Consider the following 12,730-nt stretch of genomic DNA (forward strand, 5'->3'; position numbering starts at 1 on the left):
AGCAACCTGCTAGCTGCTGACACACCATTTGTGGTTGACACACAGTGTCTGCAGGCATTTGAGACCCTGAAAGCCAAGCTGGTCACAGCACCAGTCAGCTCTGCACCAGACTGGACATTACCATTCGAACTAATGTGTGATGCCAGTGACCATGCCATTGGTGCAGTGTTGGGACAGAGGCACAACAAGCTTCTGCACATCATTTATTATGGTAGCCGTGTTCTAAATGACGCACAGAAGAATTACACAACCACAAAAAAGAGTTACTTGTAGTGATTTATACCATTGACAAGTTTAGATCCTATTTAGTAGGGTCAAAAGTGATTGTGTACAATGACCATGCTGCTCTTAAATATTTACTCACAAAGCAAGATTCAAAACCCAGGCTCATAAGATGGGTGTTGCTTCTGCAAGAGTTTGATATAGAAATAAGAGACAGAGAATCAGGTAGCTGATCACTTGTCCCGTATAGAACCAGTAGCTGGGGCGTCCCTCCCCTCTACTGAGATCTCTGAGACCTTTCCAGATGAGCAACTCTTTGCCATTCAGGAAGAACCATGGTTTGCAGATATTGCAAACTATAAAGCTGTGAGGTTCATACCCCAGGAGTACAGCAGGGTGCAAAGAAAAAAATTAATTTCAGATGCCAAGTACTACCTATGGGATGAGCCATATCTTTTTAAGAGATGTGCAGACGGAATGATCCGCAGATGTGTACCTAAAGAGGAAGCACAAAGGATCCTATGGCATTGCCATGGATCACAGTATGGGGGACATTTCGGAAGTGAGCGAACAGCCACTAAAGTCCTCCAATGCGGCTTCTACTGGCCTACTCTCTATAGGGATGCCCGAGAGTTTGTGCGTAACTGTGACAGTTGCCAAAGAGCTGGTAACTTACCTCATGGTTACGCCATACCTCAACAAGGGATCTTAGAGATTGAATTGTTTGATGTATGGGATATTGACTTCATGGGTCCCTTCCCACCATCATACTCCAACACTTATATTCTAGTGGCAGTAGATTATGTATCTAAATGGGTAGAAGCAATTGCCACACCCAATAATGATACCAAAATAGTGTTGAAATTCCTCCAAAAACACATCTTCAGCAGGTTTGGTGTTCCCAGAGTACTAATCAGTGATGGGGGCACTCATTTTTGCAACAAACAGCTGTACTTTGCTATGGTCCGATATGGAATTAGCCACAAAGTAGCAACTCTGTATCATCCACAGACCAATGGGCAAGCTGAAGTCTCTAATAGAGAGCTAAAAAGAATCCTGGAATGAACTGTAATTGCTCGTAGAAAGGATTGGGCAAAGAGCTTGTATGATGCTCTGCGGGCATACAGAACAGCATTCAAGACTCCTATAGGAACCTCTCCATACCAACTTATGTATGGCAAGGCCTGTCATCTGCCCGTGGAACTGGAACATAAAGCCTACTGGGCAACCAGATTCCTAAACCTGGATGCTAAGTTAGCTGGTAAAAAAAGATTGCTCCAGCTAAATGAGCTAGAGAAATTCAGACTCAGTGCCTTTGAAAATGCAAAAATTTATAAGGAAAAGGCAAAAAAGTGGCATGACAAGAAGTTGTCATCCAGAGTCTTTGAGCCAGGACAAAAAGTTTTGCTCTTCAACTCTAGGCTCTGACTATTTCTAGGAAAACTGAAATCCCGGTGGAGGGGTCCGTATGTGATTACAAGAGTGTCACCATATGGATATGTTGAGCTTCAGGATACTGATTCTGACAAAAAGTTCATTGTTAATGGACAAAGGATTAAACATTATCTTGAAAGTAATTTTGAGCAGGAATGCTCAAAACTGAGGCTTGAATGAGTCTCAGTAAAGGTCCAGCTAAAGACAATAAAGAAGCGCTTGCTGGGAGGCAACCCAGTCATTAGCAGGTTATTTGTTTTATAAAAGTTTGATATATATTCTATAAGGTTGATCATTGAAACTGAAGGAATTCACAGAGTTACAAAAGGATTCAGTGAAATAAGCAGAGAAAAGGAGCTTGTTGGCAAGAAAACGCCAGTAAGGGGCATCCTGGGCGTTAAACGCCAGAATGGATACTATTCTGGGCGTTTAACGCCAGTAAAGGCACCATTTTGGGCGTTAAACACCATAATGGGCACCATTCTGGGCATTTAACGTCAGAAGTGCAGCATCCTGGGCGTTCAGCAAAACGCCCAGTGATAAAGGGGTTTCTGGCGTTTAACGCCAGCCAGGGTGCCTGGCTGGGCGTTAAACGCCCATAATGGCCACCAATTGGGCGTTAAACGCCAGAATGGATACCATTCTGGGCGTTTAACGCTAGAAAGGCAGGGGAAGGAGATTTTGCTTTCCACTTCAAATTTTTTCACACTTTCATGTTTTGACCCATAATTTTCTACATAAACATATTACAAACTTTCATCATTCACCCTCAAATTTCAAAAATCCAACAATTTTCTAAATTATTTCTCAAATCTCTTTCAAATCTTTTCCAAATCTTCTTCAAAAAAAAAAAACTCAAGTATTTTCTCAAATTCTTTCCATATCTTCTCAAATCTCTTTCAAAACTTTCGAAATCCCTCCCCATCCCTTATAAATACACATTCGGCCATCCCCTTCTTTTCACCATTCGAATTTGCTTCTCCTCCTCTCTCTCCTCTTTCCTTTCTTTTGCTTGAGGACAAGCAAACCTCTAAGTTTTGTGTGCTTTTCCGTGATCACTAAGCTAAGGCTCATCAAGACCATGGCTCCCAAAGGAAAACAAACCAATTCAAGAGGCAAGAAAGAGAATACTCCAAAGAATCCTTGGAGTCAAGAGAGGTTCTTAACTAAAGAACATGCAGACCATTACCACAAAATAATGGGTCTAAGGTCAGTGATCCCAGAAGTTAAATTCGATCTGAAAGAAGACGAATATCCGGAGATCCAAGAGCAAATTCGAAATAGAGGATGGGAAATTCTAACCAATCTTGAGACAAAGGTTGGAAGAAACATGGTTCAGGAATTCTACTCAAATCTGTGGCTGACAGATAAGTAGAGAATGACTGGAATTGCCTTTCATACCTACAGAACCATGGTCAGAGGGAGAATTATTTACTTCCATCTGGACAAAATAAGAGAGGTCTTCAATTTGCCTCAACTACAAGATGATCCTGAATCCTTTAATAAGAGAATGGTGAGAGTAGATAAGGGGTTGGATCAAGTTCTAGAGGACATATGCCTCCCTGGAACTAAGTGGATGACCAATTCAAAAGGTGTCCCAAACCAACTCAAGAGGGAAGATCTCAAACCAATTGCAAGAGGTTGGTTAGACTTCATTGGGCGTTCCATTTTGCCCACTAGTAACTGTTCTGAGGTCACTATCAAGAAAGCAGTGATGATTCATTGCATTATGCTGGGAAAAGAAGTGGAGGTTCATCATCTGATTGCTTGTGAGATTTACACAATTGCAAACAAGAATTCCACTGAAGCCAAACTGGCTTACCCAAGCTTAATCTCTTTGCTATGTAAAGATGCTGGGTTGAGGATGGGAGTAGATGAATTCATCCCAATTGAACATCCAATCACCAAGAAGTCAATGGAAGGACAAATGCAAGATAACTCTATCAAAAGGAGGGCGCAGGAGTTCCTCCCTGAACTTCCTGAAATTGACTACTGGACCCGCCTAGAAGCATCTGTTGCCAAGCTGCAAGAAGCTATGGAACAACTTAAGGAAGAACAGCAGAATCAAAACTGCATGCTCTGCAAACTGCTGAAGGAACAAGAGAAGCAGGGGCGTGAGCTACAGAAGCTGAAGCACCAGAAGCTCTCCCTTGAAGGGTCAAACACCCCACAAGTTGAGGGAGCATCCACTTCTCAAAATCAAGGTTGTTGAGTCCTAACTCTGTGATAACCTCTATCATTAGGAATCAATTTTAGAGTCATTTAAATTTCTATTTTTAATTTTCTGTTTTTCTAGTCTTCTCTTATAATTATCTTTGAGTCTTGTTCTTATTCTTTGATTAATAAAATTTAAAGTTCATCATGTATTAAAGCTATAAATGTCCTATGAATCCATCACCTCTCTTAAATGAAAAATGCTTTAATCACAAAAGAACAAGAAGTACAAGATTTCGAATTCATCTTTGAAACTAGTTGAATTAGTTTGATGTGGTGACAATACTTTTTGTTTTCTGAATGAATGCTCGAACAGTGCATATGTCTTTTGAATTTGTTATTTTAAGAATGTTAAAATTGTTGGCTCTTGAAAGAATGATGGAAAACGAGAAATGTTATTGAGGATCTGAAAAATCATCAAATTGATTCTTGAAGCAAGAAAAAGCAGTGAAAAAAAAAAGCAAGCAGAAAAGCCAATAGCCCTTTTTAAACCAAAAGGCAAGGGTAGAATAAAAAGGATCCAAGGCTTTGAGCATCAGTGGATAGGAGGGCCCACAGGAATAAAATCCTGGCCTAAAGCGACTGAACCAAGCTGTCCCTAATCATGTGCTTGTGGCGTGAAGGTGTCAAGTGAAAACTTGAGACTGAGCGGTTAAAGTCGTGATCCAGAGCAAAAAGAGTGTGCTTAAGAACTCTGGACACCTCTAATTGGGGACTCTAGCAAAGCTGAGTCACAATCTGAAAAGGTTCACCCAGTTATGTGTCTGTGGCATGTATGTATCCGGAGGTAATACTGGAAAACAGAGTGCTTTAGGCCACGACCAAGACTCATGAAGTAGCTATATTCAAGAATCAACATACTTAACTAGGAGAATCAATAACACTATCTGGATTTTGAGTTCCTATAGAAGTCAATCATTCTGAACTCCAAAGGATAAAGTGAGATGCCAAAACTGTTCAGAGGCAAAAAGCTACTAGTCCCGCTCATCTAATTGGAGCTAAGTTTCATTGATATTTTGGAGTCTAAAGTATATTCTCTTCTTTTTATCCTATTTGATTTTCAGTTGCTTAGGGACAAGCAACAATTTAAGTTTGGTGTTGTGATGAGCGGATAATTTATACGCTTTTTGGCATTGTTTTTAGTATGTTTTTAGTATGTTTTAATTAATTTTTATTATATTTTTATTAGTTTTTATTTAAAATTCACTTTTTTGGGCTTTACTATGAGTTTGTGTGTTTTTCTGTGATTTCAGGTATTTTCTGGCTGAAATTGAGGGACCTGAGCAAAAATCTGATTCAGAGGCTGAAAAGGACTGCAGATGCTGTTGGATTCTGACCTCCCTGTACTCGAAGTGGATTTTCTGGAGCTACAGAAACCCAATTAGCGCGATCTCAATTGCATTGGAAAGTAAACATCCTGGGCTTTCCAGCAATATATAATAGTCTATACTTTGCCCGATAATTGATAGCCCAAACCGGTGTTTCAAATCAGCTTCAGAATTCCCGGCGTTAAACGCCGGAACTGGCACAAAAATAGGAGTTAAACGCCCAAACTGGCACAAAAGCTGGCGTTTAACTCCAGGAAAAGTCTTAACACATGAAAGCTTCAATGCTCAGCCCAAACACACACCAAGTGGACCCCAGAAGTAGATTTTTACGTCATTTACTCATTCTTGTAAACCCCAGGTCACTAGTTCACCATAAATAGGACCTTTTGCTATTGTATCTGTACCTCATGACACAATACACATTTCATGTTGTATCTTTTACGGCATGAGTCTCTAAACCCCATGGTTGGGGGTGAGGAGCTCTGTTGTGTCTTGATGGATTAATACAATTACTACTGTTTTTCATTCAATCACGCTTGCTTCTATTCCAAGATATCACTTGTTCCTCAACTTGATGAATGTGATGAGCCGTGACACTCATCATCATTCTTACCTATGAACGTGTGCCTAACAACCACCTCTGTTCTACTTTAGATTGAGTGGATATCTCTTGGATTCCTTAATCAGAATCTTCGTGGTATAAGCTAGAATCATTTGGCGGCCATTCTTGAGAATCCGGAAGGTCTAAACCTTGTCCGTGGTATTCTGAGTAGGATTCAGGGATTGAATGACTGTGACGAGCTTCAAACTCACGATTGTGGGGCGTTAGTGACAGACGCAAAAGAATCACTGGATTCTATTCCGACATGATCGAGAACCGACAGATGAATAGCCGTGCTGTGACAGAGCGCGTTGAACATTTTCACTGAGAGGATGGGAGGTAGCCATTGACAACGGTGAAACCCAACATACAGCTTGCCATGGAAGGAGCCTTGCGTGCATGAAGAAGAAGACAGTAGGAAAGTAGAGATTCAGAAGATATAGCATCTCCAAAACCTCAACCTATTCTCCATTACTGCAAAACAAGTATTTATTTCATGTTCTTTTACTTTTTACAATTAAACCTGAGAATTATTGATATCCTAACTAAGAGTTACAAGATAACCATAGCTTGCTTCAAGCCGACAATCTCCGTGGGATCGACCCTTACTCACGTAAGGTATTACTTGGACGACCCAGTGCACTTGCTGGTTAGTTGTGCGGAATTACAATAGTGTGATTGTGATTTCGTGCACCAGCAGCAACAGTAGGTGAGCCATTTACAGCACCAGATTCAGTAGCAGTGCCATTCATAGCAGCAGATTCAACAGCAGCAGTAGTTGGTGCAGAGGCTGATGGAATAAAAGTATAATAATTAACTCATTTCATAATAGAACATTTTTTTTCGTCTAGTATGCAGTAACAAATCCAAGAATTACCTATGACAATAGTTCCTCTTCTTTTGCCCCTTCCTCTACCAAGTCTCGCACTCCTTCCTCTGCCTCTCCCCCTTGCAACAGCTCCAGCATCATGTGCACAATTTCCAGGTTCAGCTGAGTCATTTGCAACATCAGATGCAGCAGCAGCGGGTTCAGGAGCTGATGCAAGTTCAATTGAATTGAGCCAACATTACATAAAAGAATTGGTACAGCAACAAATCAAGGAACCATCAATGAAATAGTTAGAATCATAAGTTATATTATTCAATGAAATAATTAGAATCATAAGTCATGTTATTCAATTAAATAGTTAGAATCATAAGTCATATTATCCTTACTTTTTGTTGATCCAACATGAAAACTCATCTTCTTGATTCACCGATATCATCCAGCAACAAATCAAAGAACCATCCCCAGCTGTCCTTTGTTTCCGCCTCCACTGCTGCAACTGCAATTGGAAAATAATTGTCATTAGGATCCCTCCCTACTGCAATTAGTAACTGTTGACCATGGTCCCTTTTCAAGTGACACCCGTCCACTCCTATGATCGGCCTACAACCAACCAAGAAGCCCTGCTTCACCGAATCGAGGCACATTTACATCCTCATGAATTGTGGTTGGTGTGTTAAAGATGGCCTATCCACAATAATATTAAGCTTGGACCCCGGATTTGCTCTTAAAATCTCAGCATAATAATCCCTCAATTTGGCATATTGTAGTATGGCCCTTCCATGTACTTCTTCCCTTGCTTTTCTCCTTGCCCAGTAAGCCTTTCCAACACTAACATTTGGCATATACTTATCCTGAATTCTTTGAATAATAGTGGCCAGCCGCATATCTTCTCCACGACTAATGTTGTTGACAATCTTTTTTGAAATCCCCTTACTAGAAGCAAGCCTACCACTATAACTCCTCCCACAGGTATGCTTGCTGATGAGCGGATAATTTATACGCTTTTTGGCATTGTTTTTAGGTAGTTTTTAGTAAGTTCAAGCTACTTTTAGGGATGTTTTCATTAGTTTTTATGTTAAATTCACATTTCTGGACTTTACTATCAGTTTGTGTGTTTTTCTGTAATTTTAGGTAATTTCTGGCTGAAATTGAGGGACGTGAGCAAAACTCTGAAAAAGGCTGACAAAAGGATTGCTGATGTTGTTGGAATCTGACCTCCCTGCACTCAAAATGAATTTTCTGGAGCTACAGAACTCCAAATAGCGCGCTCTCAACGACGTTAAAAAGTAGATATCCAGAGCTTTCCATTAATATATAATAGTCCATACTTTATTCGGGAATTGACAACGTAAAGTGGCGCTCAACACCAAGTACATGCTGCTGTCTGGAGTCAAACGCCAGAAACACGTCACAACCCGGAGTTGAACGCCAGAAACACGCTATAACTCGGCGTTCAACTCCAATAAAAGCCTCAGCTCGTGGATAGATCAAGCTCAGCCCAAACACACACCAAGTGGGCCCCGGAAGTGGATTTATGCATCAATTACTTACTCATGTACACCCTATTAGCTAGTCTAGTATAAATAGGATAATTTACTATTATATTGGACATCTTTTGACCACTTTAGATCTTAGGATCATCTTGGGACGATTAGTTCTCAGATCATGGGGGCTGGCCATTTGGCCATGCCTGGACCTCTCACTTATGTATTTTCAACGGTGGAGTTTCTACACACCATAGATTAAGGGTGTGGAGCTCTGCTGTACCTCAAGTTTCAATACAATTACTATTATTTTCCATTCAATTCTCTTTTATTCTTATTCCAAGATATACATTGCACAACAACTTGATGAATGTGATGATCCGTGACACTCATCATCATTCTCACCTATGAACGCGCGTGACTGACAACCACTTCCGTTCTACCTTAGGCCGGGCGCATATCTCTTAGATTCCCCAACAGAATCTTCATGGTATAAGCTAGATAGATGGCGGCATTCATGGGAATCCGGAAAGTCTAACCTTGTCTGTGGTATTCCGAGTAGGATTCTGGGAATCTGGAAAGTCTAACCTTATTTGTGGTATTCCGAGTAGGATTCCGGTATTGAATGACTGTGACGAGCTTCAAACTCCTGAAGGCTGGGTGTTAGTGACAGACGCAAAAGAATCAAGGGATTCTATTCCAGCCTGATTGAAAACTGACAGATGATTAGCCGTGCTGTGACAGAGCATAGGACCATTTTCACTGAGAGTATGGGATGTAGCCATTGACAACGGTGATGCCCTACATACAGCTTGCCATGGAAAGGAGTAAGAAGGATTGGATGAATGTAATAAGAAAGTAGAGATTCGAGAGGAGCACAGCATCTACATATGCCTATCTGAAATTCCCACTATGGAATTATATGAGTAACTATTAACTATTTACTATTTTATTTTCTGTTTATTATTTATTTTCAAACTTATCATAAACCATTTAATCTGCCTAACTGAGATTTACAAGGTAACCATAGCTTGCTTCATACCAATAATCTCTGTGGGATCGACCGTTACTCACGTAAGGTATTACTTGGATGACCCAGTACACTTGCTGGTTAAGTTGAACGGAGTTGTGACCACACATAGTTGTAAACCATGGTATTGGCATCATGTTTTTGGCGCCATTGCCAGGGAAAGAAAAAGCAATGAATTTTACAAAATGCAATAACATATGAATCACAATTTCATCCACCAAGTTTTTGGCGCCGTTGCCGGGGATTGTTCGAGTATGGACAACTGACAGTTCATCTTGTTGCTCAGATTAGGTAATTTTGTTTTTATTTTCTTTTCAAAAATTTTTCAAAAATCTTTTTCAAAATTTTTCTTTTCTTTTTCGTTTTTCCAAACTTTATTTTCAAAAAATATAATAAAAATACAAAAAAATAATAAAATCATAAAAATCAAAAATATTTTGTGTTTCTTGCTTGAGTCTTGAGTCAATTTTTAAGTTTGGTGTCAATTGCATATTTTTTTAAAATTTATGCATTATTTTCGAAAATTCCATGCATTCATAGTGTTCTTCATGATCTTCAAGTTGTTCTTGACAAGTCTTCTTGTTTGATCTTGATGTTTTTTTGTTTTGTGTTGTTTGTTGTTTTTCATATGCATTTTTCGTTTGTTAGAGTCCATGCATTAAAGATTTCTAAGTTTGGTGTCTTGCATGTCTTCTTTGCATCAAAAATTTTTCAAAAATATGTTCTTGATGTTCATCATGATCTTCAAAGTGTTCTTGGTGTTCATCTTGACATTCATAGTGTTCTTGCATGCATTCCTTGTTTTGATCCAAAAAGAAAAGAGAAAAACACAATTATGACGTTTTAATTTTCATTATTTTTCTCTCTCATAATTAAAATTTCAAAAATCAAAAAAATATATTTTCCTTGTTTTTCTCATTATTTTCGAAAATTTGAGTTGACTTAGTCAAAAATTTTCAAAATTAGTTGTTTCTTACAAGTCAAGTAAAATTTTCAAAAATTTAAAAATCTTATCTTTTCAAAATCTTTTTCAAAAATCATATCTTTTCCAATTTTTCCTCTTTTTTCGAAAAATTCAAAAAACTCTTTTTCAATTTGTTTTCAAAATCTTTTTCTTATCTTTATATCATATTTTCGAAATTATGCTAACAATTAATGTGATTGATTCAAAAATTTGAAGTTTGTTACTTTCTTGTTAAGAAAGGTTCAATCTTTAAATTCTAGAATCTTATCTTTTAGTTTCTTGTTAGTTAAGTAATTAATTTTAATTTTAAAAATTAAATCTTTTTCAAAATATCTTTTTCTTAAAAATCTTATCTTTTTATCTTATCTTCTTATCTTTTTATCTTATCTTTTTCAAAATTTGATTTCAAAATATCTTATCTAACTTCTTATCTTCTTATCTTTTCAAATTTGATTTTAATATCTTTTTCAACTAACTATTTGACTTTTTGTTTGTTTCTTATCTTTTTCAAAACCACCTAACTACTTTTCCCTCTCTAATTTTCGAAAATACCTCTCTCTTTTTCAAAAATTCTCTTTAATTGTTTTAAATTTTAATTTTAATCATATCTTATCTTTAATTTTCAAAAATACTAACCTCTTTTTCAAAATTATTTTCAAAATTCTCCCTCTCTTTTCTTATTCTATTTAATTATTTATTTACTAACAATTCTCTTCACCTCTCTTCATCTAAAAATCCGAACCTATTCTTCTTCACTCTTCTCCCCTTTCTTCTTCTACTAACATAAAGGAATCTCTATACTGTGACATAGAGGATTCCTCTTCTTTTCTTGTTTTCTTCTCTTTCATATGAGCAGGAACAAGGAAAAAGGCACTCTTGTTGAAATTGATCCTGAACCTGAAAGGACTCTGAAGAGAAAACTAAGAGAAGCTAAATCACAACAATCTAAAGGTAACCTTTCAGAAATATTAGAACAAGAGAAGGAGATGGCAGCCGAACCCAACAACAATAATGCAAGGAGAATGCTTGGTGACTTCACAAAACCAACGTCCAAATTTGATGGAAGAAGCATCTCCATTCCTGCCATTGGAGCCAATAATTTTGAACTGAAACCTCAGCTAGTTGCCTTAATGCAACAAAACTGCAAGTTCTATGGACTTCTATCTGAAGATCCTTATCAGTTTTTAACTGAGTTCTTGCAGATCTGTGAGACTGTTAAGACGAATAGAGTAGATCCTGAAGTCTACAGGCTCATGCTTTTCCCTTTTGCTGTAAGAGACAGAGCTAGAATATGGTTGGATTCACAACCTAAGGATAGCCTAGACTCCTGGGAGAAGCTGGTCACGGCCTTCTTGGATAAATTCTTTCCTCCTCAAAAGCTGAGCAAGCTTAGAATGGATGTTCAGACCTTCAAACGAAAAGATGGTGAATCCCTCTATGAAGCTTGGGAAAGATACAAGCAGTTGACCAAAAGGTGTCTATCTGACATGTTTTCAGAATGGACCATATTAGATATATTCTATTATGGTCTATCTGAATTCTCGAAAATGTCACTGGACCATTCTGCAGGTGGATCCATTCACCTAAAGAAAACACCTGCAGAAGCTCAAGAACTTATTGACATGGTTGCAAATAACCAGTTCATGTACACTTCTGAGAGGAATTCTGTGAGTAATGGGACGCCTCAGAGGAAGGGAGTTCTTGAAATTGATGCTCTGAATGCCATATTGGCTCAGAACAAAGTGTTGACTCTGCAAGTTAACATGATTTCTCAAAGTCTGAATGGATGGCAAAATGCATCCAATAGTACTAAAGAGACAGCTTCTGAAGAAGCTAATGATCCTGAGAACCCTGCAATAGCAGAGGTAAATTACATGGGTGAACCTTATGGAAACACCTATAATTCATCATGGAGAAATTATCCAAATTTCTCATGGAAGGATCAACAAAAGCCTCAACAAGGCTTTAACAATGGTGGACGCAATAGGCTGAGCAATAGCAAGCCTTTTCCATCATCTTCTCAGCAACAGACAGAGAATTCTGAACAAAACACTTCTAATTTAGCCAATCTAGTCTCTGATCTGTCAAAGGCCACTTTCAGTTTCATGAGTGAAACAAGATCCTCCATCAGAAATCTGGAGGCACAAGTGGGCCAGCTGAGTAAGAAAGTCATTGAAACTCCTCCCAGTATTCTCCCAAGCAATACAGAAGAGAATCCAAAAGGAGAGTGCAAGGCCATTGATGTAATCAATATGGCCGAATGCACAAGGGAGGAGGAGGACGAAAATCCTAGTAAGGAAGACCTCCTGGGACATCTCTCAAGCAAGAGGGAGTTTCCTATTAAGGATCCAAAGAAATCTGAGGCTCATATAGAGACCATAGAGATTCCATTAAATCTCCTTCTACCATTCATGAGCTCTGAAGACTATTCTTCCTCTGAAGAGGATGAAGATGTGACGGGAGAGCAAGTTGCTCAATATTTAGGAGCTATCATGAAGCTGAATGCCAAGTTGTTTGGTAATGAGACTTGGGAAAGTGAACCTCCTTTTCTCATTGGTGAACTAGACACCTGGATTCAGAAAATTTTACCTCAAAAGAGACAAGATCCTGGCAAGTTCTTAATA

The sequence above is a fragment of the Arachis hypogaea genome, chromosome 2 (genome assembly GCF_003086295.3).
Source record: "Arachis hypogaea cultivar Tifrunner chromosome 2, arahy.Tifrunner.gnm2.J5K5, whole genome shotgun sequence".
Taxonomy (NCBI): Eukaryota; Viridiplantae; Streptophyta; class Magnoliopsida; order Fabales; family Fabaceae; genus Arachis; species Arachis hypogaea.